Source organism: Periplaneta americana, chromosome 10 (assembly GCF_040183065.1).
Source record: "Periplaneta americana isolate PAMFEO1 chromosome 10, P.americana_PAMFEO1_priV1, whole genome shotgun sequence".
NCBI classification, from domain to species: Eukaryota; Metazoa; Arthropoda; class Insecta; order Blattodea; family Blattidae; genus Periplaneta; species Periplaneta americana.
In genome coordinates, this window is record NC_091126.1 from 45,450,052 (window position 1) to 45,475,257 (window position 25,206).

The 25,206-nt window shown below is 36.7% G+C and overlaps 1 protein-coding gene across 6 annotated transcripts in view; it reads right to left on the bottom strand.

The window, feature by feature from the left end:
* Nucleotides 1-25,206, bottom strand: part of dome (cytokine receptor domeless) — an 888,032-nt gene that overhangs the window by 615,201 nt on the left and 247,625 nt on the right. For all 6 annotated transcript variants that reach the window (XM_069837294.1, XM_069837295.1, XM_069837297.1 and 3 more), the window contains one exon: nucleotides 2,586-2,714. The gene's annotated coding sequence lies outside the window, so the exon portion shown is untranslated. The remainder of the gene's footprint in view (nucleotides 1-2,585; nucleotides 2,715-25,206) is intronic.

The following is a 25,206-nucleotide window of genomic DNA, read 5'->3' on the forward strand; positions in this document are numbered from 1 at the left end:
ATGTGCAGTGGCGGATTCTTCTACTTCTACTTCCATGTTGTCGTCACCGTCATCGTCGTCACTATCAGAGTCCAAACTTATTACGAAACGATCCACCGCCTTGTCAATCATTCCATCCCTTTCCCAATAAAAATCCTCTTCCTTTTTAACATGTTCACACGCATTTCTCCAATTCTCTGGCGTAACCTTGGACAACGCTTCTTCAAATAATTTTATAACTTCACTGGATTTGAAAGATACATTATTTTTAGCGACATCATTTTTCACTTGAGCCCAGATGAACTCAATGGCACTAAAATTGCAGTGGTATGGTGGCAGTCGTACTACGGTATGCCGGTGTGGTTCACTTTGAGCTAATGTATCCAGTTCGTACCTTACCATTTTTTCCTTTTTCAATTTTATTATGTCGTACAGTACGATTTTTGTCGCCTTTGGGTCGTACTCTATGTTGTTCTGACGTAACCAAGACTGCATGTCTGATTTAGAAGATGCAGAAGTGGGAGCTTTATTTAACTGTACAGAATGGTAAGAGGCGTTGTCCATTACTATAATGCTGTTTTGTGGAATGTTCGGAAGGAGTTTGTTTTCGAACCAATGTTTGAAATTAACGGCGTTCATTTCCTCATGGGGATCGTTGGTAGATTCTGACTTAAAACTGTGATAGGCTCCTGGCATAAATCCACAGGATGATCCTGCATGCACAATAATAAATCGTCCACGTTCAGAGGAATGTCACCATCGTCACAAATCCAAATTTTGCTCTTCGTGTGATTAATGTTTATCCATGTTTCGTCCAGGTAAATGATAGGGCGGCCGGTTATTCTTAAGTCGCGCATCCTCCTTAAGAAATGGAATCGCTTAGCAATTATGTCGGGTTTCTCTAGCAGAAGCTTCCGTCCGAAGTTATTCTTAGCGTACCGGAAATTAAGTTTTTTTAATAGTTCCCGCACTGACCATTTACTGCCAGAAAATAACCCAGACTTATCGAGAGCATCACGAATATCTTCCACACTCGGAATGAAATCAGCCTTATACAGGGAGTAAATCTGCCTCTTGATGGCGGCAGCAGTGAATGAGTCTATATTGGTTTTCGTGGGAGTTCTTTGCGGCCGCTTTTTGCCCGGAGTTGACACTTTTCTTCCTGATTCATCTGCTTCTCTCTTTTCATTTAGGATAGGGTAAACAGTGCGTTCGGATACTCCACACGCAGCAGCAGTTCGCTTCGTTACTTCGACTACGCTTATTGTAGGATTTCCGACTTTCAAGGCGTCATACTCCTCTACGAAAAACTTATGTACATTGCACAATATTTCCCTGGCGTCAGACTGTAGTGGCATTCCTCTTGTTCCTACACCATGAATCACAAACACTAGGACAAGTAGGCCTAATATAAAGCACAATACTTTTAACATTCTAATTATAAAATGATTATAGGCACCTTCTCAAACTACACTGAAAAATGTTGTTAACACACAGTTGTAATAACATCCACCACTGACAACGTCTCCAGATGTACTGGTGAGGGAGAGGGAGGAAAGAAAGAGGAAATGCTGTTATACAAGTGTCTGTATCCCAGGATTAGTTCAACTCACCCTCCCTGACCCTTCTCAAGACATCAGGTAGCTCTGCCAACATAGACCTTCCCAAGTATAGTAACTGTGTCCGTGTTTCAAAAATATTGTAAAACCTTCGTGGGGTTGCAGAGCAACATATTTGGAGCCGTTATAGATAGGGAATGCAAGTCCGCCGAAGCATGTCGGTGTATTCCCGCCACGTGTATCATTTCATGATGTAGGGATAGGTTCACTGTGCACTGTCAACAAATAGACAACTCAGGCTAAGTTTGATATTAGCGCAATGGACTGGTGGCATGAAAGAGTGTGGCACGATCGTAAAATATGGGCCACAAAACAAATGCAAGAATCGCTCCGAACATACTGCACATTTGTTGTTTTGGGTTATAAAAATAACATTTCCAATTTGAATCACATTTGAAGTGCATCAGTTCGTAATAAATGAAATGTAAACAATTCACGGAGTTGAGCTCTTCCCTTGTCGTCGCTCCAGTACTTATTCACTGAAGAATGGACGATCAATGAATGTACACTGTCACCACAATTGCAAATTTTGGTAAGAGACGACGCCGAACTGTTACCCCTACTATGCAAATCTGGCTTTCGGGTAGTAGCTCCCTGTAAAGCAGCTTTGAATAATTTCGAGGAAAAATTTTTCCAGTGCCGGGTATCGATCCCGGGATCTTTCGCTAAGCGCACGAATGCTCTCCCGACTGAGCTACCCAGGAACTATACACGCCACCGTCACAATTTTTCCCGGATATCCAATTGTCTGTATATATTTGGAATATGCAGCTAATCAGCCATGTATACAATGGAGGGGAAAAGGAACCAGCCACCTACCCCATTATCTCCTGGCCTAGTAGCCTCATAAGTGGTGTCTCGTTGGTATCACTTGTGAGGTTCAGACCTATCTTCGAACAATTGACTAAACAACAATAACTTAAATCCACCGCAACCCGAATGAAGATAAAGCTCCACACCTATCTCCAAAGCTCAATTTTCACTTACCAGTAAACGCTGGCCAAGGCTTTATAAGGTCTTCTGTCACAAGTGACGCCTGTAGTCTACCACCCGGACGATCGGGGGTACTAACCCAACGCCACTTTCCATTCTGACTGCTCGATTTCAATTACGAACCTGCGAAGTAGAGAAAATACAAAGTCATTCCAAATGAAAATTGGTTGTGAATCACCAATACTTTCCGTGACTTCAAACTCGGTACATTCCAAGTTTGAAGTAAGGACAAACTGCACGAAGATAAGGGCGAGTTTCGGTCACTGATTTCGATTTGGATGATGATTCGTTTACGCGTTATTTCAGGTTGAACAGACCTCAGTTTTTTGCCATTCATGATACGATATAGGATTCTTTGCTATGTTCTGATTAAAATTATGTAAACTGTTACGACATATATATATATATATATTTATATATTTCAAATGTTATAATTTTATTAATAGGCCTACTATTAAATCTCATCAAAATGAAATATAGCCCTACTTATTTTCAGATCATTTGATATTTGTCTCCAGATTTCTTCTTTAAGTTTCGTGTTTATATACATAGTTTTCATCCCGTATATCATATAAATAGCCTAGGCCTACGGGTGACATCGTACAAGTTCGATAAGTTTCTGACTGCAATTATCAGCCATCTTTCCTCATTGTCAATAAAAACAATACAATTCACCGCCACCTGTGGTATCACTTTTTCATCTTTTTCAACATTAAATCATCATAAAGAGTATAAATATCAAACATCTTTGATAAATGTGTCAAGAAAATTCGCTGAGCTACCGATTCCAGCGAGGAACTCGCTCGAGGTTTTCGCCTCGAACGAGAATCTCTTCCAGTGTGTGGACGTCCATTTGAATCCATGTTATCAATCTTTGATTTTTCTCACAACACATTTCTCGCTAGCGAGATCTCTTCAAGTGTGTAACGGGCCTAAGGCTAACTTGTCCCAACCAGGATTTGAATCCAGGCCCGCTAATTTCACGGTTAGACTGCTAACCGTTATTCCACGGCGGTGTACTAATGAAACATGCTATTACCATATTCATGTAACTGTGTCAATACATATCCAAATCAAATCTTTTATCACCATCACCATCGGCCCTACTACCATACATTCACAGTACCAATAAAAATTGCTGAAAACATGTTACCTAACCAAGGTGGAATGGGAGGAGATAAAGAGAAAACGCAGTTTTCAACTGTTAATGAGATTTTGCAGTGGGTGAAGGTCTATACTAGACTACTAGCCCATCAAGCACGTGGCATATTCAACATTCCGTCCGATCTCCAGTTCATCATCACTTCATAGCACCGGATGGCAACGCTGAAATCGAGTCAGTAAGTGAAGCAGAACTTCTTAAAGTAATTAACAATTTCATAAGACGGTGTCAGCAGTGTGTATCAGTTTGTGGGGGACATTTTCAACAGTTATTTTGAGCTGGGTAAGTACAAATTCCTATACTAAATATTTCAGTTCCGGCAGACCGCGTGGCCACTTGGCCGCAGATAAGCTCCTAGTGGCGGGCGACGGGAAAATGAAAACCGTGCGGCTAAACAAAACAGTGTCGCTGTAGATAATCAGCTGTGCGAGTTGGAAATGCGCTGGTTTAGGGTGCATAAGAAGTCAATAGAGTCTAAGTGAATCTGCTCTACTACAGAATAAGGAATTAACAAGATTATTGTAGAATCTGCTGTCTGAATTCTCAATATAAACGTATTCAAGCAGAAGTGGTTCCTTCTGGTGATGTAAGTACGGACTGAGGTCAACCTTTCTGTTGGGAAGCGAATGTGTCTACGGTACGTTTATGCTTATAGTGTAACTAAAATTGAAATACATCTACACACACATACTAAATTTATTGTGAATATTTAATTCTATGTGTGGCATCAATGTGCAAACTTCGGAATGCTGCAGTTTCAGAAAAGAAACCTGTTAAAATCTTAAAAACTACAGCGCATAAAGAGCTGAAAGTTGAGTCGCTGCGTAAATCATAGAAATTCTAACGAAACATAAAACATTTTGCATCATTTCGATACGGTTAAGCAGTGAATAGTTCAAGGAAACGTGTGAACAAAAACATTCACTTCCATGTAAGCGTGCACACGACGCAACGAAACACTGGAAATTTACGTTTGAAATTGAAAAATAGAATGCTGCTTCTTGACGGACCTATAAAATGAAATAACCTTCGAGATAATATATAGCGATATCTATTTTAGTAACTTCTAACTTTATCAACCTTTTACAGACTCATTGCAATTGGCTATCTGAATTCAATAGTTTCAAATGCCCTTGTGATTATAAGGTTTTATTGAATAGGTTGTTGAAATTCAGTAATTATTCCAAAAAGAAAATTAGAACTCAAATTATAATAATCCATACGGCAGTAAGACTGTTAATGACATAAAGCTGATAATTTTGATCATTATAACGGTATGCTAATATGGCATATAATAATAATAATAATAATAATAATAATAATAATAATAAAACTTATCTCCCATGCATTCCACTTACATTCTCGTCATCCGAACCAGTCACAGAAATGACAGTTCCTTGTGAGAAAGGAATACTATCCAACAAAAGATCAGGGTGCAACACACAAATTCATGTTTATATTTTACACTTTAAACTGCAAATCGTACTGATGAGGGTTAAAAGAAACACTGCACAATGGAAAAAATTATCGTATTCGTTATTAATGGCAGAAAAGAATGAAAGGACTTACAATTTATTTCAAAATTAAGTTAATAATTTTACGTAGATACTGAGAAATCCATTTTGCGATGAACAGGGATGGTTTATTATTTTCAATTTCTCACTAATAAAAATTATTTGGCCTAAAAGTAATCCATATCTGAATACGCAGTAGTTCAATATCAGGAAGGCACCAGAACTATGTGATGAAACCATTCCACAATTCAAATTGCCACAAATAAAAACGTAATAAATGTGATCTCTTCTAAGAATTCAGTGTCAGTATACCAAAATGTCAGAGGTTATCGACATTAAACTTCCATGTCAGCAGTCAGCTATTTCTATAAGCCTACAATAGGGATAAGTGTAAGAAATACTACTAATTGGCTTGAACATTCACTGTAGATCCTCGTTCAAATCGCTTTCGGTACAGAGAGGCATTTTAATATATTTTCAGTACTTATCAATAAGCAACGTAGGACAATGTAAAGAAGTGCTTTTTGAGATCACTACTGGACATAACGAGACTGGACCATAAAACGAATAGAGCTATCTGAGAAAAGTTAGTCTACAAATTCCTTGTTTTGTCGAAGAAATCCAAAATTATCAACAACAGTGGAAGAACCATATACAATAGAAAAGGGAATACAGGCTTCTAAATTTAGATTTAGCGTATACACAGACCAAAGGAACGCAGAGATCCGGGAAGATCAAGATATTGGTGGAAGGATGAAGGACATCTTTCTTAGATTACCGTCACAGATTATTTGATCTAAATCGGAAAAGTTCATGATGATGATGAATTTACTTTTAAGGAAAACAGGTGAATACACATAGCACGATCACAAAACAAATGAAAACATGCAAGGAATTAAAGACTAAACCCGTGCTGAAATATATATATATATATATATATATATATATATATATATATATATATATATATATATAGAACTAATGGAATCAACATTTACCCAGTATGGGCAGGGACAGAATTGCGCAGTATATATATATATATATATATATATATATATATAGAACTAATGGAATCAACATTTACCCAGTATGGGCAGGGACAGAATTGCGCAGTCAATTCTCAAATAGTCACAGGAAACAAAAAATCATGGTCGTCCTGAATTGCTGATACCGGAATGGTCTAACTCTATGATAGTGTTCTTGTGACTATTACACATTTACTAAGTCATACTACTTTTGACCAATGAAACGGTACGAAAGGATGTGTTTCAACTAATCATGGCTGTTTATCGCTACAATTTTACCATTGGGATATTTCTATCACCGTATTTGTTTTTACCACTTCCCTAGCATTTATTTCTTTGCCAACATTTCAAACTGCAAATTCTTTACGGTACTATAAAACTTGCTTTGCGATCGTCATTTGTTTCCCGCATAGATAGTCAACTGAAAATCGCGGCTCCGTTCAAACGTTTCGGTGAAGCTAACATTAGTGAAATAGAATTTTAGTAAGTCAATTAATACCTATTTTATTGTATTAGAGTATACTTTATTTCTTTTAATCTTTATACACTTTCTTCTGTTTTTGTCACCTCTCTTCCATTTGTTTCTGTGTTTGTCAACATTTCAGACTGCAAATTCTTTACGGTACTATGAAACATGCTTTGCGATCGTCAATTGCTTACCGCATAGATAGTCAACTGAAAATGGCGGCTCCGTTCAAACGTTTTGGTGAAGCTAACATTAGTGAAATAGAATTTTAGTAAGTCAATGTTTTATTGTATTAGACTACATTCTTTCTTCAAATCTTTATATAATTTCTTCTAATCGTGTAATAGTCAATTAAATTCCACTCGAGTTTTGATTTTCTCTAGACAAATCAAAGCCTCTAGTGAGATTACTATTGATAATTTGTTTATCTTCATCTAAGCTATGTTAGTCTGAACTATCATAAGAAAGGAGTTCATTATTGATTTATAACTACGGTCTTCAATGCACTACATAATTATTTTAAAGTTTTGAAAGGCAAGGAGAAAAGGTTCAGATCAAATTAACGAAATTTCTACTTGTTAATCTAGTTTTAAAAAAACCGCATATACATGCAGAGTTGTTCAGATTAAAAAAAACAAAACAAAACTTCGTGGAACGATAGTAAGTTGGTCTACAGTAATATCAGGAATTTTTATACAGAAAATTAATAAAGCTGAACAAACTCAGCATCGGACTCCGACAACTCCGAAAATGAATTCAGGATATTCCACGAAACCCCTCTCACTTTTCGTAGGATACAAACGCAGTTTTATATATTAAGGGAGGTATCATTCATATACAGGCGTTCATATTTTGTCTGCATACAATGGGTAGTTTCCATCGCGTTTTACACTCTGCTGTGACAGTGTGAAGTATTCATTCTCGAAAAGGGTATCTGTAATGACTAGAACCCGGAAGTTAGGCAAAATGTCTTTTTATGCTGGGTAGATATACGAAATAATTATTATTCTTATTTGGTCTATTTTATCTTCCGTTGCCTATTTTAAGGTTTAATACCTTATTTTGCAGTTTTACGTTATATATATATATATATATATATATATATATATATATATATATATATATATATATACACACACACAATACATCAGTATAAGGAAAATATTACACGAATTCCGACCGAATAAATTATAGATATAAATCAAAACAATTATTTATTTTACAAATGAAGAACCTGTTACAAAAATCAAACGTTATTTTCGCACAATGGGAATCTCCATTGAGAATCACTCCACAGAAATACATTTAAATTATTTGTGGCGGCATGCCTACAAAGCAGCCCTAAGCTGATCAGTTGGCCGAGGGGGTTGGAGGGACTCCAGTTACTGCTTTGTATCTCAAACCCCGAGGCAGTTGGTTTCTCTCGTCTGAGAGGTTCAGTTTCTACGGATTCCAAGAAAACACTGCGGAGAGGGGAAAATAATACATTTCTGGTAGGTCGAATCGTATTCAAAGCAATTAGTAGGATTGGCACTTCAGTTTGCGCTATTGATAAGAGTCCATCCACAATAGCATGTTTCAAGTATACTCCAATCACTTCGGTAGAAGCAGAATGATCTTTTTCAGTGATGAAAATCATTCTGACAGGCGCTTGAAAATGTCAGTTGAGAAAGAGAAAAAAAATCTTATTATGGCATTTAAACCAAGAAAAGCAAGAATATATACTGAAATGTGATACACAGGTTTGTTAAATAAACCTATATTAAATTACTATTTTGATGATTTTATTGCCTATTTTCGTAATTTTAAATGCCTATTTTTTATTATTTTACTGCCTATTTTCGTAATCTTAAATGCCTATTTTTATTATTTTACTGCATATTTCCTGAATTTTAAGTGCATATTTGCCTGCCTATTTTAGCGAAAATAAATGCCTGAACTCACGGACTCTAGAAATGACTAAAGAGTTAATATTCATATTGCCCGATTATAGAAATGACAGTGAGTAACGTTTGTTCCAAACGCGTACGTCAACATTTCATACAAGGCTTCCCGCTCAATGCATACTTCAAGACAGAATCTTCAGCAAGAAACCTTAAAAACATCATTAACTTGTGCCGAGTGGAATATTCCACTACAATTCTTTGTTCAATGAGAACAAAATGTGACGGATAAATCAATCTGAAAATCTATATATTCACAGAAAAGTGACCCGTAGACCACAATAGCTTTTGGGTATTTACACCGTGCCCTATATATATATATATATAGAAATCCAACCTTTCGGAGCTAAGTACTCTATTAATCACCAGGAAGGACATGGAAATGGGTTCATACATTGGATCCGTTAAAGAACTATTCTCCAAGACTGGACACGGTGAAAATTTCTAATCACACTTAATATCAAATTGTATACGACAATGTGATATGGATTCAGTCCGTAAGTATATAACTCAATCCTTTTCATGATTTAACAACCAATGAAATAGGCTACAGTAGTTTTTTATTTTATTGAGTTATTTTACGACGCTGTATCAACATCTTAGGTTATTTAGCGTCTGAATGAAATGAAGGTGATAATGCGGGTGAAATGAGTCCGGGGTCCAGCACCGAAAGTTACCTAGCATTTGCTCGTATTGAGGGAAAACCCCGGAATATACCTCAACCAGGTAACTTGCTCCGACCGGGATTCGAACTCGCGCCACCTGGTTTCGCGACCAGACGCGCTGACCGTTATTCCACAGGTGTGGACGCTACAGTAGTTCCTTTGAACTTACGCATAGAAAGTATATACTATAATTACACTGAAGTTAGTAATAATACAAGTGTTAAAATTAAATAATATAATAATAGCAATAACATTTTTATAAGGAATGATTATGTTAAAAATTATTTCATTGTGTAAGCCTACTTTATACGATTTACTTCTCATGAGTTTTAGTTAGTACACTTCCTGTGTTCAATCTGTTTTCTCGAGAAATACGATCTGCAGTTTTAAACAGTTTCCATATAAAGTTTATTTGTTTGTTCAAACGTAACGCTGCTGGGATGAGAAACATAACCGCTCATATAATCGCTATGATAAACAGTGGGCTGATTTCGAGGAACATGTAAAATCGACGAGTGGATTTTCTGTCCTGGAAACATCACGGAGGCGACTCTGGTAGTTACCTAACGGTCACCATATCTAAAAACCAATCTCGAAGGATGTTCAAACAGTACTTACATCTGGTTGGCCGTCTCGATTTTCTACAATCGTAGTTCTTACTCCAAAATGTGTGATATTCTTATGAGGTCAATGATATGAAATGTTAGGTGAAATATAGTGCATTAGCGGACTGACTGGGGATGGACCTCAAATCTAAGAAATGATATCTAGCGGTCCCACAGATATAAATTCAAAGGGGAAATATCGGTAAAACTTTCATAAATGCTTAGATTACCTACAATAATTATTTTCAACCCAAAATAACGTTTTAATATACTCAGAATGCAATTAATTTATGAGCAAAGGAACTCGCCTTTTCTAAACCAAATTGCTTGCGTCAGAAGGTTCTTACTGTTGCTACGAAACAAGACTTCATAACCCATTTCGCTGTATGATCATGAACTTCTCATCCAGTGAGAAGCATACAATTTCATTTCACAGAGTACTTGGAGTTGACGTGTGCCATTGGTCTCTATAGTCAGATGTTTTCACTTCATCCCATGTAGGGCTTTTACAATGTAGAATTTTAGTTTTTGCCGCGACTTAAAAGAAGGCGAAGTTAAGTTATATATTTATATGTGCTGATTCTAGCAACAGCGATAATTTCTTCTTATTTCTTTCGACGATTTTTTTTATGAAACAGCAATGCAGAGAACTATGGTTATCTAGTACTCGTACGTATGCAAACTAAAGCTGGCTCCTAATAAAGAGATCGATCAATATTCCAAACGCGACTGAAAGTAGAAAGTTTTGTAAATATAACTACATTTTAAAGAAACATTATACACAGTAAAGAATGCACAAACTTGTAACCGGGCCAACGATTTTATGACTAGAAATCGAAATGCAAGAAATGGAACGTATTAATTTTTATTACACTGTTGTAAAAATACAATGAATTAAAAATTAATACATTCTCAAGATGCAAAAAAGGATGGAATTTACCAACGAGCTTAGTCTCTGAATTCAGACGACGACGATGACGGTGGTGGTGGTGGTGGAGGTAGTGGTATTGATGATGACGACGATGATGATTATGAATATGATTATTACTATTATTATTATTATTATTATAACGAATATTATAATATAGCTTCCCATGGAATAATATGAAGCACACAATTTTGGGCCTCATACTATAATTTATTATTTAAGGCGTCATGAATTGGACTAGCTACACAGAATGAGCGCTGGGTTGAGTCCTCATGAGGGAAGAAATTTTCTCATGAAATTTCAACCAATGTATGGGACTGGTGTCCAACCAGCATTGTCATGCATTGGGGAGCTACAGTTAGTTGCATAATTCGATTTCGTGAGCCAACTTTCGTGCTGATCATACAGCCTGTGCTAATTGGATGATCGTTCGTCTCTGTGTATTTTATTTTTTTATTTTAATGGGTTATTTTACGACGCTGTATCAACATCTAGGTTATTTAGCGTCTGAATGAAATGAAGGTGATAATGCCGGTGAAATGAGTCCGGAGTCCAGCACCGAAAGTTACCCAGCATTTGCTCGTATTGGGTTGAGGGAAAACCCCGGAAAAGACCTCAACCAGGTAACCTGCCCCGATCGGGATTCGAACCCGGGCCACCTGGTTTCGCGGCCAGACGCGCTGACCGTTACTCCACAGGTGTGGACGCCTCTGTGTAGGCACGTGAACGTGACACTAGCAGTTTGTTGGTAGTCGTTGACCCTCCATGGACAGTCATGCCACAAATATTTTATTAACATTTATTACATTAAAATTAATAATTTTAATACATTTCTCTCCACGACAAAATGCTAAATTCTCCTTTTAGAGTGATGTAATTAATTTTTGCAAATATATTATTAATACGGTTGAGATGCAATGATTTTTCGCCCAATATGGTTATATGACTCGAACTGTAGTAAAATTACTCGAAGTAAATGTTATACAAAACAAAATATGGATAGTACAAAACGTTTGAAAGTCTGCACTTTTCCTAAAGGCAGATATAAATTTAAAGTTTCAGAAAAATTTTCTCTTTCTCTGATAAAGAACGAAACTAAATTAAGTGCTGAAATTTGGGGTTAATGTCGGACCCATAAGGACTGGTCACTTGCAAACACAAACATCCTTTATGAATTCCGAATTTTTAATCAGTGGAAAAGCGAAATTTTAATTTATTGTGTGGCCTAAATTTCCCTTAAAAATTATGATGTTTGTTCGCAATGAATGTACGAGATCGGATCTGTACTTGCCATAAAGAATATAAATAATTTCATATGAATTTTTGTTTGAATTAGTCAATACGTAGGCTAATTGTTCCGAATTATCGGCATTTCGGTTTCATGGCTTCAGAAATCGTAATTTCGCTATTCCATACCTACATTACTGGAATATTGTAGTGATCTAACTTCAGTAGAAAAAATTGTCATGTCTTGATTTGTTCCTCCTTTAAACTGGATATTTTTAAAGGAAATTAACATAATTTTGATAACGACAATTTCACAATTAGTCAGTGGGCTTACACATTGTGAAATAGTGACATGCGAACTACTTACTGTAAGAACACACATGACGCCATTAACACCACTAATTAAATCCATCAATATGCGAAGAGCGTCATACTGGTCAGCATGGCGCATGATGGCGTCGCAGACAACATTAGACACCAGATAAGGAAGCACAATATCTGCATAACTCTCGCAATAAACACGTGATATGTATGTTTTATAAAGTCAAATTTCATTTGTCCACGCATGACCACTTTCGCGTAATCGTCCATGAATTTTCTCGGCAATATCATTATTATCATTATCATCAAAGAATTTATGCCCTTTAAGTTTTTCAGGCCTGTTCCGAATTATCATACGATATTCTCGAAATAGTGTATTTCATTAAAGCTGCCCCCAGCTATCAGTAATCTAGCAGTACAAAAAAAATTAGCGGTTCTTAAAGGTTTGCCTTTCTGCTTAATCTAATTCTGAAGCTTGTACATTAGTGGCAAAAAAAAACCGGACCGACGCTCGTAGCTGATTTCAGAGCCTTGTTCATTCCAGAGCACGATAGACTGGTAACTAACACTTTCATGGTTCGAATCCTGCCTGGGAAGGAAACTGTTTTTTGTTCCTTATTCAAATTTATTCCCAATATTTTTCGATTTCAGCGATATTTTACTACTTAGGGGAGAGTCGGGTAGTATCGGACATCGGGTAATATCGGACAGTGAGTTTCTTTCATCTACCACACGATGACAGTACCTGATTGACATGGTTACGTTTCTGTGATGTCGCATAGAGAAACGTAACCATGTCATTCAGGTACTACCATATGGTGGTAGATGAAAGAAACGCACTGTCCGATACTACCCGACTCTCCCCTAATTAACTTATTATTATTCCCAGAACATGAATTTTACCAGCAATCTAAATGTATTGGGAATAAATTTGAATAAGGACAAAAAAAAGTTTCCTTCCCAGGCAGGATTCGAACCACGAAAGTCTTAGTTACCACTCTATCGTTCTCTGGAGTGAACAAGGCTCTGAAATCAGCTACAAGATTCGATCCGGTTTCCCCCCCCCCCACTAATGTACGTCGTACATCTTAAACTGACGACAAATAATTTCCCAAAATGTATTCAGCATTGTCTCCAAATGTTGGCATCTGTCTTAAATACTGATCCAAAAATAAACAACGGGGCATACTAAACGACAGAAACACGGGGTAACTACATATAGTACTTCCTTTTACTTTCTTCTATTTTTTTTATTGACGTTAACTAAGTTAGAAGACAATGAAAATAGGTCATATAAACTGTTACAGACAGCCTCCTTTATTTGTCAGCCGTGAACACACACTCAAGTTCCTTTTGACGCTACATTAACATTTAATTTTAAGTGCAGTTGTTAAGGAAGTTAATACAGCCAGGTTTTGCTTTGGGTAGGAAATGAATTGAGATTGTCCTGAATGATAATGAAACGTTACGCTTGAACGTAGCGAATCCAGTTAAATGATCTTAACAAAAAGACTGATCGCTAATCTCTATCATTCGTAACCACAGCAAAGCTACCGACAACATTCTGCAAACCAACTTCGCTCAAAATAAGCCTTACATGAATAATCGTTCCATCCATCACGTACAAGCAGCAAACAAGGCTAAACGACTACATCAACCAAGCTTAATCTTAGTAATTGTCTATATATCCTACGTGATTCTTGAATCTTGTTCCAGGGTCACATACTTGGAAACATCCCAATCAATCAAACCATTATGTTTATTCATAAGGAGCAAGTATAGGATGACTCAAAATATGTTGAAAGGCGTTTCTACAGAGCTTTAGTGTTAAGGCAAAACTGTTATTGTACACGTCATTGAGGACCACTGGAAGCGGGGATGTAGCGATTCCATTGTTTCTAAGCCTTAAAACAATAAGGTGAAGTTACGTTTAAGTAAAGAATTTGAGGCGAATTCATAGTGAATACTTATAAATGAGTGACACTTACATCAGCGCTTAAACTCATTTCATATCCACAGTTGCCTCTCATTCATAAACGAGTGATAAAATAAGTGAGCACTCATTCCAATAAATGATCTAAGATGCCCACTCATTGTTACTCATTCGTATTTATTGCTGACCAGACTAGCTGTTCTTCTGAAAATAGTAATTGAAAAAAAAATAAAATAAATAATAATAATAATAATAATAATAATAAATCTATCTAAAACTGGTTTAACAATGTGTGCACATTTTCCAGTGACCAATATTCTAATTTCTTAAATTAATTTTAAACATTCTCTCCATTATCCGGTTGCGAAAGCCAGCTATAACGACTGGGGAGATCATCGTGCTAACCACACGATACGTCCATTCTGGTTGGATGATCGTCCACTTCTGCTTCGGCATGTGGGCATGAAGCCAGCAGCCGTCTGGTCGGTCTGGGCTCTTCACGGGCTGTAGCGCCACTTATTATTATTATTATTATTATTATTATTATTATTTTGGGCACATATTGTAGTAAACTTATTACTTAGTTAACATGTCAAAGTCGCCGACGTAGTTTCGTGGTTAGCGAGCTCGACGTGTTTCACGGCTGCGCCAGGGCGCAGGTTCGAATTCCGTTGGGCTGATTACCTGGCTTGTTTTTTTTCCCCCTGTTTTTCTCAAATGCCAAGTGAACTCCGTTAATCCCATAATGAATCCTCGAGCTAATCTCGACTAATGCAACTAATGCAATCTCGTTATCACCAACTCCACCGACACTAAGTGCGCAGTTTATATAATGTCGTTAAATAACGGATAAATTAATAAAAAAAAACAAGTCGTCGCTTAGTCCGCAGCTCAGTCACACGAAAGTATCGCTATCGCCAACTCCAACGACACTAGTAAGTGCACAGTTTATATAGTGTCGTTAAATGACGGAAAATTAATTAAAAACACGTCGCCGCTTAGCCCTTAGTTCAGTTACATGAAAGTACAAAAGGTAGTCTGGCTCCACTTTACGGGGTTGAGATTAAAGGAATACGTACCATTCGCGACTCACTAACTGTGCGATTGGAGTAATTCAAAGACTATAAAGACCAGGCCTGCGCGTTATTAACTCGACTGAGTCCCTGCAGACTACCACTTAACTCTTCACTCCATCATCCCCGGCTGAGACAGTAATGTTTTGGTGGGGTACGAGCAGGTAGGAAGGTCAGTGGCGGATTGTATCAGGCGAGCATCATGATATTTAGAGTTAGGATTCGTATGTAGTAATAGCTAATATTTTTAGTCGGTATAGTTTATAAACATGCAAGCCATGCACCCCACTCCTCATACTTGCCATTCTTGTCATTCAGTACTTCCATTAGTTAGCGCTAAGGGTCTTTAATCCTCTTAATCACCACTTACAAAACAGCGGGGGGTTTAAAAGCTGCATTGTCTAGTCCTTGTGACTTTTCTTGCATTTCGAGTCTTGTCAACTAGGCTTCAACCGGTAACACATCGACTCAACTATATTCGGCGTCATTCTTAACTCATATTACATATAAATCCTAGCTCTAATGATATTTACGAATATTCGGCTCTCGCTGGTCGCCTAACATCCACCACTGATGCACAGAGCCTTACTGCACGTTTGTTCATAAGGAGTTGTAAGCAAAAGACGTGGGCGGAATTTCTCCGTCCCTTTCACTACCTCTCTTATGCCTAGGGCTGGTAAATACGATTGAATAGACTGAATGACAGATCGTAATTTATAGTCGTGTTATTTATCGCACATTATTTAAAATGTTTTCCTTTTACATCTAACAAATAAACTTCATCATGTCAATAAATAATTCCACTGAGTAGCACGTAAACAAATCCTCAGATCATTTTGTCACCAATATTGAATTTGTAGCAAGCATGAAATTGCATACAAGTTCAAACACATGAACACATACAGTGCGTATCACTGACATGCCAAAATTTATATGGCTGCGACTGCATTGTGCAATTCGTGCAACAATGGTATTATATATCTTAGTGTATAGAATTACCCGCTATGATTTTGCTGGCAGCATTTGCATAGGCCATTCGTTATCTTGTGAAACCTACCTGCGAGTGAGGAAGGGAAGCAGAAAGTGGAGTGATATGCTTCCCTCCCTCGATACGCTTATACTCGCAGCTATACTATATTCCGTTTCTGGAATCTGTGGAGTATAGGAACCGAAACAAGTCCTTTGCGCAAGTGGTGAGTGGAGGGGGCCAGTCCAATGACCGCTCTGGGGGAAAGCATTGATTGAATACGAGCGTCTAAAATGCCACCCCTACCTATCACCTTCTGTCACGCGCATCTTACCCCTTAGCGGCTGAGCCGATGCAGCCCGCAATACAATCTCGCACTGATAGGATCCGCCCATTTGCTTGTCAATCAGCGTATTCCGAATCTCACCAGACCGGTGGACATCAATGACGTCACGCTGCAGCGGAATAGGAACAAAACTGCTGGAAGGTTCAATGGCTATCATGGCGGCTGTACAAGTTGTTATTGTGCTACGCTAGCAAGATTTTGCGAAATTTCCATACTGTCATCTCGCTCAAAGAAAAAGAACAAACAATTTATTTCTTGAAGTAGTAGCAATAACTGGTCCGTTGACAAGTTCGTTCATAAGTCATTAACATGTTTTTTTTACGTTATGCTAATTATAAACAATACAGCAGAACACGCCGCCATGACACAAGAGTGCACAATGTCATTCGTCTGCTAATTCCCGCCCTATACAAGAACCAATCAGATTCACTGATGGCGGCTGATGGAGACTGCCACCACCTCTACAATCTGATGGCACCGGTGCAACACCGGTGGAGAATCAGTGACGTCATCGTTGAAATTCGGAACACCGTGATGCCATCAGATTGCTCAGCGCTGAGATTCGGAATATGCTCATAGGCTCCATTCAAATGCGTCGATTTACTCCACAGATTTCAGAAACGGAGTGTAGTTTCCATGTGTTAAAGCGACGAAACAGGAAGTAGTTCTATAGGTGGGTGGTGAGTGCGGACTGGAAGGGTAGCTTGTACAGCGTTACAACACTGAGTGAGAACGTAATTTTTCACTGGAGTTTATAATGTAAAAATTCCTCTGCTAGCAGCAAGCTGGCAATACGACTGCATTATCTATAGAAAGATTAGAAATAATTCAGATGTAGATGCTATTCAAACAGACTTGAATAAAATTTATAACTGGGCGTTAAAGCATAGAATGAAAATAAATGGTTCTAAAAGTAAATCTATAACATTTTGTAAACCCCGAGAGGAAACTAGTCTTAATTACGAATTCAGTGGTGTTGTAATTCCGCAAGAACAATGTTGTAAATACCTAGGAGTGTATTTAAACTCCAAACTTTCTTGGGGAGAGCATGTTGATAATGTTACGGGTAAAGCATGGAGGGCACTTCACTTTATTATGAGAATCTTGAGAAAGGCTAGCCCCAAATCGAGGGAAATAGCATATCTAACGTTAGTGCGACCGTTAATGGAATACGGAACTACATGTTGGGATCCCTATAGAATATATCAGATAAATTCCTTAGAAAGAATCCAGTATAGAACAGCTAAATTTGTTAAAGGTAAAAGAGAAGATGGAAACGATACGATAAAAGAACTTAAATGGGAAACTTTGGAAAACAGACGTAGGAAAACTAGAATAACATCACTGTATAGAGCACATCTAGGTCAGAAAGCATGGGTAGACATAACGGCTCGGTTAGAAAAGCCAACGTACTATGGTAGGAACGATCATGATTTTAAAATCAAATGTAGGAAACAGAAAACGGATGTAGGTAAATTCTCATTTTTAAATAGAACTATAAATGATTGGAATGACCTACCTGCAGCGGTCTTTGAGGGCTGTCCTTCCTTAAGGAGATTCAAGAATAACTTAAAAAGTTGTGTATAAAGTGAAAATTAAAATTAAGGTGACATTCAACATTTAATTTTTTAAGGTGACATGTATTTATCTAGCCTGACGAGTTTACTTCCTTGGTTTGAATTGTAAATTATTTAAAAATAGCGTGTAAGAGGGCCTTAGACTAGAAATGTTTAGCTTAAATGTAGTTCTGTTTATAAGTATGCATAAGGGTGTAAGTATTTGTCTTATTTGAAGTGTTGTATCAGTGAAGCGAGGTGAGTCAGTGAAGTTATGGTTTTACAGTGCAGTGAACAGTTCCGATCAGTGATAATTTATAGCGTCAATGAAATGTGTTCTATAGTGTCAGTGAAATGTGTGCTAAAGTGTCAGTGAAATGCGTCATAGTGCCACTACAGGGAATGAGATGAGAGTAAAGTGAAAGACTATTGAAGCTTATGCAGGGCCTATACATAATTATGTAGGTTGCATTGTAAAATTAGGTATTTTATTTATGTTTTATTATTATTGTGTTAAATTGTATTGTGTATTCTTATTGTATTGTGTATAAAATTGTATATGTGTTGTAAAATTGTATTGTGTATTGTAAATTTTATTGTGTATTGCTTATCATTTTATTGTGTATTGTTTATATTGTATATACCACTGCCACCGGGTGCTTGCCCACTTGCAGTGTAAATAAATAAATACATACATACAATACAATGCCAACAATGTGCAGTGCGATGTTCTCTTGTTTGGCGGGACAGTGTTGCAAAAATTACGGCGCCAGGTCACGTGCGTTATATGTAGTTGTTTTCGTGTGCTGTATCATTGCCGCTGTTATTGCAAGTGTAAATGATAAGCATTTCAAATACTCCGTCATACGCGTACTTTAATTGTTCCGGTGTAAACTGCTAAGTGTTTAACCCAATTTCAACTTACGCCACGACTTTGTGGCAACCGAGAATATACTAAAAGAAACATTATATCACTTCCTATTTAATCGCCTCATAAGGTGGAAACTAGTATAGCTTACTAGTATAGCTCCCTTACCCCCACCATAATATGTAAAGTTCTTACTTTAAGTTATGGCGCACACATGCATTTGGTTTCACGAGATAACAACTGGCCTACAGCAACATATTCTGTGGACTCGAGTTCCATTTCCGACAGAGAAGTAACTGTAAGTAAAGCGTCTCTTGTACCAGTCTTATTTTCGTTAAATTACTGATTTGGAGGGGAATGTAATTAAAAAACCATTTATGCATTTAAGCCATAGGGGCCTTCTGCAAGCTACTACTAACGTAATTTTGAAGCTAATTTCCAGAACTTTCTTCACAAAATCGTAATATTTTTCTCTTCGAACCTACACAAATTCATAGTCCAGCATGATATGGGATCATCTTCAAAAAGGCTCCTAGGCTGTTGCTATGTCCTAAACAGGTAATTTCTAGGAATTATACTGTAACATTTCGAACCTGTTTCATATGTCAATGGAACAGGAGTTCAGTAATAGTAATATGCGTTATAAGAGCGGTAAGTTGAAGTTTTCATGTTCGAGGAAAAGTTTGAAAAAGCGAAACGTAGTTGATCTTTTTTAATTTCCGAGAATTGAAAGAAAACATACCGCTCGTGTATCGTACATTATTTTGTGCGAGGATCGTTTATTACATGCCTGAAAGAGGAATTTCTAATTAGTTGCAATGAAATCTCCATCTTGGTTTCTGTTCAATGACGGCAATTTTGGAAAACAAAAGTATCTATCTTCAACATTGTTGATTTAAAATGTTTTCTGTGTTTACTATACTCCAGCAGGCCGTGATATACATCTGTCTTCCCCCCCCCCCCAGTCTATAAATGCGAACCTAAAACAAACGGCGTCCTTAATGTTACATGCATCACGAAATGCAGTAACTTTGGTGGAGTTGTAGAGTTTACTTAATTTTTGCAAATATTTAAAAACAATAATTAACAGTGCAATTTAGGTGAAATTGCAGTGGTAAGTTTCCAATTTATAATTATTACTATATTGAACGTCTCTAAAAATAATATGTTAAAAGCCTAAAGCAGCAAAATCAATATGTCACTTAAGCGGTAAGAAGAGGGAAATTGTTATGTGTGTTCGGTTGGGAATACTGAATGTGGAATTTTAGACTTACCGCGGGTTGGTTTTGTGCGGAAACCAAGCAAATACGCACGATCTCGCACAAAATAATTACTGTATTAGGTATTTTACTTAAAGTACTTGCCTGTACTCGTTACGTAGGAACGTTTTTCGCCACTTTGTGTTCTTACTTGATTCACTCATCAAGTGCAGTTATAGCAATTAAAGACATTATTACAAAAACAGCCCTAGTCATTTTCATTGAAACTGAGTTAAGGACACATTTGCTACTATTTCAAATGTGTATAGGCTCCAAAAACTATACATATCAGTTGCAATAGCCTCAAGAATAAACACCAGTTGTACGGAAACAGCTGACATGTGTTGTTCTATTTATTTTTATTGTTCTCCTGAAAAATAGCGATTTTGACAAGGGTTGTTTTTGTAACAATGTCTTCAATTTTTCTGCTAATACCACATACAAGTTCTGATCCTGCGCAAGGAGTACTAGTTGCTTCTTTTTCTTGCCAATTTATCAGATATTACACTGCATTTATGCCCTGATGTCCAGGTACTCAACGCAGCTCCGTATTATGTTTTTGTAAATGTTTGGATTTATGTTATGTACTGTAAAACACAGCCCACAATAAATCAAAGGCTTCGTTTTATTTCAAAATTCTTACAACAAAAGGTTACGAAGTGCCGTAAATTGTGAAATTCGTGAAGGTAAAAAAAAAGGGGGGAATTATATGGAATTACTTTTAACAACGTTAACTGCAGCATTTATACAATGTACTTGTAATAATTATTACAATTTTACTACGTCACACTACTTTTGACTAATAAAACGGCACGAAAGGACGTCTTTCAACCAATCATGGCTGCTTATCGCACAATTTTACCGCGTCCCTAGCATTTGTTTAATTTTATCGCGTCCCTAGTATTTGTTTATTTTTATCACTACCCTAGCATTTGTTTCTTTGTTTGCCAACATTTCAAACTGCACTGGTCTGGACGTCAAAAAAAAAAAAAACAGAAAATTACAAACCACTCCAGTCAATGCACTGCACTTTCAAATAAGACTCACATTGGCATTCAAGAACAAGAATTAATAAAGATCACTGGTCATAGCTATGCATCTTCCCTGAAACCCTATTTACAAATAAATGAAGAGCGCCATTCGGAAATCTGAATAAGTTAAGGGATACACCATGTACATCACCGAGTTCACTTCTTTTACGCACACGTCCAATATAACATCAACTGAACCACCAACAACTAAAACATTCAAATTTGAAAATTGTACCGACCTTCAATAATTCTTTTAAAATTATTCATGTTTATTTTTTATTTCATCATCGTTAATTAAAAAGTTTGTTCATTTCATCAACCCTAATTAAAACTTTTCTAACACTCGTTTATATTATTTAGGTTACGTTGTAGCTTCTGCTATATGATATTATGAATAGTCAATTATCAGAGACTGTTTAATACTAAGATTTATTGAAAATCATCTGTGAAGTGACGTTGATTACTGGGATCGGGATAATTGAAGTGGAATGCAACTGTTTTAATAAAAATGAAATTGAATCAACAAAGCCTTCTTGACCAGTAACCGTCCACAGAGTTCAATGAAGATTCCATAGTTGGCACAACTGATAAGAAAACGGCTATTCATAACACACTACTGCCATCTACTAGCGTAATATTTATAATGTTGAGATGGTACAAATTTGAAGACAGTTATGTATTTTCGTAAGTCAATTAATATTTTATTGTATTGGAGTACTTCGTTACTTCTAATCTTTATATACTTCCTTCTAATCGTGTAATAATCAATTAAATCCCACTCGAGTTTTGATTTTCTCTAGATAAATCTGCTCGGTTTCACTCGCAGATTTATCGATAAAATCAAAACCTCTAGTGAGATTACTGTTGAAAAAACATATGGCAATAAGCGCGAGAATTATGGGTAGGCCTACTTACGCTGTCACAAATGCACAGAAAACCAAGGCTCCAAACGTTGAATATTTCTGCATGTGACAAGATGCAAATGCCAAACGAAACTTAACACCATGGCGAGCATCGTAAAAGTTGGAAATTATACAGAGAGGAAATTAATAAGAGCGAAGAAGAGAGTGGTCATGGCTTACTTTAAGGTGTTATTCTGACAATCTCACAAGGAAATAAGGAACATAACAACATGCCTCAACCAGGGTAGCCGGCCAGAGGGACCGAAACCCGGACGTCTAGAATACTAAACCAGTATAAATACCTCGTGGCTAGCCTGTTCACTTTTTATGGTCATGAATAATTAAGTGACTGGTGGAATGCACACGCTTTGAAACGCGTATGTTTCACCCCTGATACCGTACGTGCTGCCATGCAATACCTCAAATGAACTTCCCAGTCGTGTAGACCTACAGTATCTCATCAGTCCCGCCCTATGTCTACCTGCTGCTGTCTGTTCTACTCCCGGAAGAGTGGCTAATGGAGGTTAAATCATTCCAATAAGTATGTTCAGATTACAAAGAAGATTATCTCTTCTGTGCTCTTTGTCCGTGTGAAGTACCATCTATTTAATTACAGTCCTTCAGAGTTCGTATATGCACATAGTACTAGACATAATGAAAGACTGGAGAAAGCTGGGTTTGCAGCGAAAGACCTACCCTTAGGCGAAAAACTATGAAATGAAACTAGAAATAATATCACTAGACGAATAACGAGGGTCATGTGTTTAAAATTAATATTTATCCTGTATTCTAATTAGTAAGATAATTAGTAACAAATGAATCGCGAACAATAATACATTTTACATATTTGTTACTGTTGAAAAATTTAGAATGAGTTGAGTCTTGCACAAAACTAAAAGCAAGTGCAAGATAAAAAAAAAATGTTTATTAAATATGTAAATTGTAGAAATTGTATTTAAATAATACTATATCTTTGCGTAAAAAATTATTAAAAATTAGTGTGTAATGTAAGGGTTCAATTGATTACTTATATGTACTTTGTCTGTGATCTATAATATAATAAATATTATATCATACTATTGACAAATTCGTAAGCAGCGCTTTATGATATAAGAATTAAAATTTTCTAAAATTTATAAATAGGTGTCCCTATACTGGGTGGAAGAGGAAATAACCTTGCAGATTGAAAGTTTAATAATAAAACGTTCTTCACTTACAGTATATTCGCAAATGAAAATTCTAAGTTATTTCAAAGCCACTTCTGTTCACCACAGATAAAGTATTAAAATATTGCATATTAATGAAGTAGACTATATGAGATATATCTCTAGTTAAATATTAGAATATCCTTCACTTATATTCAAAAGTTGAAATGGTAAATTTAAGTAATGTTCTGATTTTTCTGCATTATAAGCTTATCGACTGGCAGGCAACTGGTAATGCCTGCAGCATTAATACGCTCATAAACATGCAGTCACACGGGCTCGTTAATTAAACCATAAGCGCTGACTGAGTAATGCCCCGATCACATATAACGGATTGATCAGCCTAATGGACTTTGACAATTTCACTATGCTGTCATCTAGCGACTGCGAAAGAAGTCATTTTATAACCCTTATGGAATTGCATGAAGTAATAGCTTGCAGATATACTTCCAGCCAGTAGCAGCAGCAGCAGTAGCATGCTCATAAATACGGAATCACATGGGCTCGTTCATTATCCTATAAAGACTGAATGTGAGTAATGCCCCTGACCACATGTAACGGACTGATCAGCCTAATGGACTTTAACAATTTCACTATGCTGTCATCTAGCGACTGCGAAAGAAGTCACGTTATAACCTTTATGGAACTACATAAAGTACCTAATAGCTTGCAACTATACTTCCATCTAGCGGTCGTTACCACACATTGCCTTTTCCACAGTGGAGTTTCTGGTGGTTGTTCTCCTTTTATGTTGCCATTTCATTACATGGAAATAATCAATCTCATATACAGGGTGATTAACGAGGATTTACCGCCACTTACGGAACTTATTTCCGAAGACATTCTGGGCAAAAAATGTCATATAAACATTTGTCCTAATCTCAACATTTTCAGAATTACACTAATTTGAAGTTATTTGTGAAATACCATTATTCTTGAGTTTTAAGGGTAAAAGAATATTACAGATAAAGAATGAACAATTCAGGAGTATCATTTCTTTAATTAGCTAGTATTCTGAAGTTATAAATGTGTTGTGAACCCCACAGTTGCTTCGTACAGATTTTTTTTTTCCGATTTTTAACAACAAAATTACATTTCATTACGCATTTATAGTAACAATTCTTACAAATCACGCCTCTCTTGTAAATTCTTTAAGACTGTACTTTAGGATACACAATTAAACTGTAAAGAATCAAGTTCCTAAAGTCGTATGATATTTAACAATTTTTTTGACAAGTGCGTAAGAATGATGTCATTTTTTAGTTAAAAATTGAGAAATAAAATGTGTGCAAAACAATTAACAACACATTTTTAGCTTCAGAACATTAGTCAATTAAAGAAATGACACTCCTGAATAATTCACTCTCTATTTGTAATATTTTTTTACTTTTAAAACTAAAGAAAAGAGGTATCTTACTAACAACTTCAAATTAATATACTTACACATGGTTTTTAAGGAACCCGAAGGTTCATTGACATCCTCACATAAGCCCGCCATCGGTCCCTATCCTGTGCAAGATTAATCCAGTCTCTACCATCATATCCCACCTCCCTCAAACCCATGAGGAAGAAAGGACGGCAGATAAATCTAGAAGGCATTTCTTGCACAAGAGTAATGA